The 6,000-nt window shown below is 43.3% G+C and overlaps 1 protein-coding gene and 1 long non-coding RNA gene across 10 annotated transcripts in view; both read left to right on the forward strand.

Annotated features, from left to right (window-relative positions):
• Window positions 1–6,000, forward strand: part of LOC147841212 (uncharacterized) — a 1,204,737-nt gene that overhangs the window by 560,555 nt on the left and 638,182 nt on the right. The gene's annotated exons all lie outside the window — the stretch shown is intronic.
• Window positions 1–6,000, forward strand: part of sipa1l2a (signal-induced proliferation-associated 1like 2, genome duplicate a) — a 288,056-nt gene that overhangs the window by 190,235 nt on the left and 91,821 nt on the right. The window lies entirely within an intron of this gene.

Here is a 6,000-nt window from a genome sequence, read left to right on the forward strand (position 1 = left end):
TAACAGTATTAAATATAAATAAAATATAAGAAATAAAATAATAAACAAATCGAAATTAATAAAACAAAACCATACAAAATTAAATCTCCTGCAAGCATGGTGTTTGCTTATTTTTCATTAGTTTCGTTAGCTTATTTAGTTTTGAGTTTTTGTTTTCAAATTCAGTTTGTTTTAATTAGTTTTTAGAGGCAGATTTACTAGTTTTATTAGTTTCTGTAAGTGACCACTAAATGACTATATCCCTTTAAATGAGTTTAGAGCATCAGAGCATGTCACGTGTTTCGGTAGCCTAGGTAACAAATAGGTTAATCAGGCTAGCAGGAGCGAAGAGAAGACCCGTTGCTCTGCGATTTACGAAAAAAGGAGGCTTCATCCTGCACAATTTATTTAATAGAACCCTTTGGTAAAGTGGAGCGAGGTATGTGAAGTTATTATTTAAAGGGCCATGACACCCCCCACTTTCGGTTAAAGTCTACTTTAGAATTTTTTCAAAAGATGCATGATTAATGGGCGTGGAGCTCCTCCAGCATCGGGCAGGAGTGGGCGTGGCCAGCAGGGGAGAAGGGGAGCGAATAACTGTTGTTGTCAGTTATAGCTCACAAAATGAGACACAAACCGTGAGCAGACGCATGAGTTTATAGTTCACAAAGTTAAAATGCAAAGAAATAAACAGTAATTTAAGGCCCTGCAACATTTGTTATTCGTAATTTCATATACACATAACCACAATTTATATCATTATAAAGATAAGTGTGTTCATGTAAACACTATGAGGATTCTCCCTCGATCCCCAGGTCTAAATTATAGATCTTGAATGCAGACTCAGCGCAGCAGGTCTCCTGACCTGTCTATTTTAACCATTATCCCTGCTGGTAATATAGAGGATTTAGGCAAACACAGCAGCACGGCGATGTGTCTGAATGTGAACGAACTCCTGATAAAAGACAGCGTCCGCCATTCTCTAATTCTCGTGCTGCTCTCCTGACAAAAATGCTTGCAGCACACACACAGCTTTGCTGTATGATCGGCCCTGACAGGATCGCGGGGAAAAAACATGCAACAAACCCTGTGGATCATGGAAACAAACACATACGAGCCTTCATGAATGGCTACAGCGTGCCGTTGGTCCGTGTCTCACAGCTTGCTTGAAACTGGCAGGTCTTCAGAAAGCACGTGCTCTCATGAATAATTAAGCAGCCGGCTCTTCTCATAGGATAAGAAAACTCGGCTATGAATAATAATGAGAAACCGACGCGTCATCATTGCACTTGCAGTTCTGCGCTACGTCGCCGATTTTGATCCCGCCCCAAAAATTATTTTAAACCCGGAAGCTGAAATTAGCTGACAAAAGCTTAAAATTACCCAGTTTTCCCCACAATTAAAGCTGACAGGTGCCAACATTGTCTTAACTGATGCTCAACACACACACATCTGTTAATATAAAAAAATGTTCTCCAGGTTGTCCTGAACCTTTAAGCCACATGAGTTTGTTTGTATGTATATGTTAACCGTGAGCTCTGCCTTCTTATTAGTTGTTTCAAACTGTCTTCATATACTTCATTGTTTCATTTTCATATGTCGCTCTGTACATTATATCTTAATTTGTCATATTTTTCTTTATACGAGTTGTTTTTATGGATTTTTGTTGTTTCTTTGTGTGGTTTCACTGTGCTACGCAACGGAGATTAAATGGCTCTCGTCTTGAGCATAATAAAGAAGCAAGCACCCGTCAGAAACTCTGTCTCGTTCATGGAAACCAAAGAGCAGCTACAGTTTCTATAATTTAAAATTGCTTAGTTTTAGTTTAGTTTTTGTTAGTTTTAGTGTTCGTTTTTAGTTGTTTTTTTTTTCTAAATTAAGATATTTGTTAGTTGCAAGATTCAAAATCAGCAGAATAAATATTGTATAAAACTCACCCAATGATAGGCTACCTTTTGTTTTGACACAAGAGCACTACCATCTACCCATCCTCATTCAAATACAACAGCCCACAAGTTAGCAGGCCTAAGTACAATATGTGTGCAATGCTGCTTCTGAGGTTTGATACACAGTGATTGCAGGGCCGGAGCAAGCTGAACTGCCGCTCTAGGCCATGTAGATTTTAGCTTAGCTTGCTACATTTTCCAGAGGGTAGCTTTTAATGTAGCTGTAATGAAGTTTACGGCCCTTTGGCCGCCGGGAAGAAGGAGGCGAGAACCGACGCAGGTTTAAAATATTTATTAATAACAACACGGAGTCTGCCGTCAAACTGAAAGCAAAACTAAAACAATATGCCCGGGCCCGGTCCTCTCTCGGCTTCCTCTGCCATCGGTCCTCCTTTTATGGTCCAGAGCTCCTTCCGTGGGATCTGAGGCAGGTGCGCACCGCAGGTGTATCCAGTTACGCGGTGGCCTCACCCCGTTCCCACGGCTCTCGGCCACGCCCCCTCGCCACATACCCCCATCTCCCATCAGAGGCCGGGGGCACCCACAGCACCCGCGAGACCTATATGAGACGGGCCGAGAGAAAAGGAGATGGAAAAAAAAAGGAGGAAAGACAGAGTAGACCGAGAAAGGGGAGAGAGGAAAAAGAAAAAAAAAATTGGGGTTCGGTTCTCCAGACACGCTGCCACTCGGTCCTTCACCAGCTGAGAGATGCGACGACGTGCTGGGAGCCCTGTGGAGGAATCTATCCACCCGTCCGTCTTCTGGCATCCGGCGGCGGTTCTCCTGGCTGGCGGCATCTCTGGTCTCCTGCTCCGCTCCCACTTCGGTGGATGGATGCAGGCAACGGCATCATGGCGGATCGCGGCGACTCCCCCGGGTTCTGTGGGATGGCTCCCTTCAGCTCTTTCCCTTCCGGTGGTGCGCCCCGCGTCCCCTGCTCCTCCCCATGCTGGGAGACGGCAGCAGGCAGATCCTTTCCTCGCCAGCCTCAGGCCGCCCCGGCACTCTGGGCAGACGGACGGGTTTCTCCCCCACTCGGGTTAACTCCCGAACACTCGCCCCCTCTCTCAGCGGCGAGGGCATCTGGACAACGCGTCCCTCCTTCTCCCGGGTTTCGGCACCACTGTAATGAAGTTTACGGCCCTTTGGCCGCCGGGAAGAAGGAGGCGGAGAACCGACCTCACGGAGACTGCCGTCTAAACCAAAACAAACGGACGGCAGCTCCTCACGGAGACTGCCGTCAAACTGAAAGCAAAAGTAAAACAATATGCCCGGGCCCGGTCCTCTCTCGGCTTCCTCTGCCATCGGTCCTCCTTTTATGGTCCAGAGCTCCTTCCGTGGGATCTGAGGCAGGTGCGCACCGCAGGTGTATCCAGTTACGCGGTGGCCTCACCCCGTTCCCACGGCTCTCGGCCACGCCCCCTCGCCACAGTAGCTAAGCTACATTTTAAGTAGAGTAGCTAACTTAGCTCACTACTTTTTTCACTGTATATTTTCTAGACCCAGTAAGATCTCTGGAACTGAAGTTTGTTAATAGAGGATGCTGGGCAACCAGCGAACAGAGCATTACAGTAGTCCAGTCTAGAAGTCATAAAAGCATGGACTAGCTTTTCTGCATCTGAGATGGATAGCATACTTCGTAACTTAGCGATATTTCTCCGATGAAACAAGGCATTGTAACTTGGGAGATATTATTTTCAAAAGTTAAATTGCCGTCTAATATGACACCCAGATCTTTTATAGTAGCGCTAACGTTAACTTTGTACCCCTTTAATTGCAGGTTGAGTTGTGAGATCAGCTGTGTGCAGGATTTAGGCCCAATAAGTAACAATTCTGTTTTGTCTGAGTTTAAAAGAAGAAAAATGTTGGTTATCCAGTCTTTAACATCTTTAATACACTCAGTTAGCTTAGACAGTTCAGACGTCTCGTCAGGTTTAGTTGAAATATATAATTGAGTATCATCTGCATACAGCGGTGAAAAGCGGATCCTGTGTCTTCTTAAATGTGGTATTGTTATACTTGTGGGAACATTCGAATATGAGGCACACACACACACACACACACACACACACACACACACACACACACCATCTTAATTAAGACCTACTTAGTTAATTAAGTCCATTTGTTAATCATAGTCAGGGCCAGACGGAATCTGCTGACATTTTTTGCTATTTCTGCGGAGAATTTTGGTAAAAATCTGCGGATTTCTGCGGAATTATTTTGGGTGGGTATTTAGTTATCATAACTAAAACCCTAATATATTAAATAAAAAGTAATAAATTACTGAATAAAAACTGAATAAATTCAGATATACACATTTACTCAAGTAAATAAACAGAATTAATTATGGTCTAAAAATCTGCAGAATTCTGCGTGCGCAGATTCCGTGTGGGCCTAATCATAGTTAAATATTTTAAGCAGAAATTCATTGGTAATTTACCACCGGTACATTCTGATTATTTCCCTACACTGTATATTATTCTCCAAATGTCAGCGAATGTCAGCACTTTCCAGCATTTGATGTGGAAAAAGTGAGTGTTTTGTTGAGTGTGAATGTAAATCGTGAAGTGGAGCGAGCTGATAAGTTTGTGTGGAAACATACGCATTCACTTTCAGCATCCTTCAGCTTATGTTTTGGGTATTAATCTGCATTTAACAGCGTGAGAAACGGACAGCTTGAGCTCAAAGATGCATTCATTTCCCTCCTCAGACTCTATAAACATTTCATCAACTGGAGAAGCCAGAAGTGGCGGTTCAGCAGTTTACTTTTCGTTTGGACTGCTTCTCGTTATGTTGCATCTGTGAATGATGTGCAGTAAATGTGCATTTGTGTGGACTGACTGTTAGCGGAGGCTAATGTTTCAAGAGCTTTGGCAAAGGCACGTCTGGATGCATTTGCATGTGCATTTTGCTTGAATTCTGCTCATTGATTAACACTTTACAGACATCTGGACTCCAGAACCTTCACACGAATCACCCCGATGCATTATAATACATTAAAATTTGATTATATATATATTAATTTATGCACAATTTCTATTATCGAATCAAAAAATTGAATCGTCGATGCTGCCACGCCCCCATATCACGTCAGCTTGGTTTGCCAAGCGGGAAAAAAACAGGCTTGTTGAAGTGCTTGTTGAACTGCAGAAGCAGGAGACCCGTCGACAGAGCTTAAACCCTCTCCTTTTTCAATGAAGTCGCCGGTGTGTAAGCATTTTGGATTTCCAGTGAGTTATGTTGACAACGTTCGTGCTGTCGACAAAAAAAAACACAGCAAAACAAGCTCTGCTATGTACGTATTTCGTACGGTTCGTCCGATAGACAACACCGGCATCGCGATCCTCCGCCCGCCCCCGTTGCAAATCCGCTCGTGAAAAGTTCACACTCAGGCCCTGTTTACACTGTCTTTGTTTTTAAATGGCATTTTAGAACGACAACGATTTGACATCCACAGTGGCGTGTAGCATTTCTGAGCAGCCCTCCTTCCTCTCTACCTCTGAAAATGCACATCACGTGACCACACAGACACAGACGCACTCGCAGCCATGCGCTCGAGACAGCAGGTCCAGGCAGTCAGAGGACTGCTTCAATCTTTCACTCACTTGTACTTTGTCATTTTAGCGAACACCTCAGATACTGTTGGCTGGTTCCTGTTGGTTGTGCGTCTTTTTTTACCGACGCCATTATAACGACACAGATCACTGCCTATTCACGAGTCCCGCAGAAAAAGTGATTGACAGGTGGTAATTATGTGTGTGACTTGCCTTTATTTATTTACTGTATGATTTGTTTATGGGTAAAACAAAGACCATGCAGGTCAGGTAGTTTAAACGGTAGGCTACAAATAATGAATTGGTCATTAATTAATTAATTATTCATAATCGAAAATCGAATCGAATCGTGCCTTTAGAATCGAAAATGTAATCGAATCGAGAATTTGGAGGATCGTGACACCCTTAATATATATATATATATTGACATTTTGATTGAAAATCCGTATTATGTTACTTTAGAATGCTTTATTAGTTCTAATGTTGCGTCACGGTGGCATAGTAAGTGGCACGATCGC

Source organism: Danio rerio, chromosome 13 (genome assembly GCF_052040795.2).
Source record: "Danio rerio strain M-AB ecotype USA chromosome 13, GRCz13ab, whole genome shotgun sequence".
In the NCBI taxonomy this organism is placed as follows: domain Eukaryota; kingdom Metazoa; phylum Chordata; class Actinopteri; order Cypriniformes; family Danionidae; genus Danio; species Danio rerio.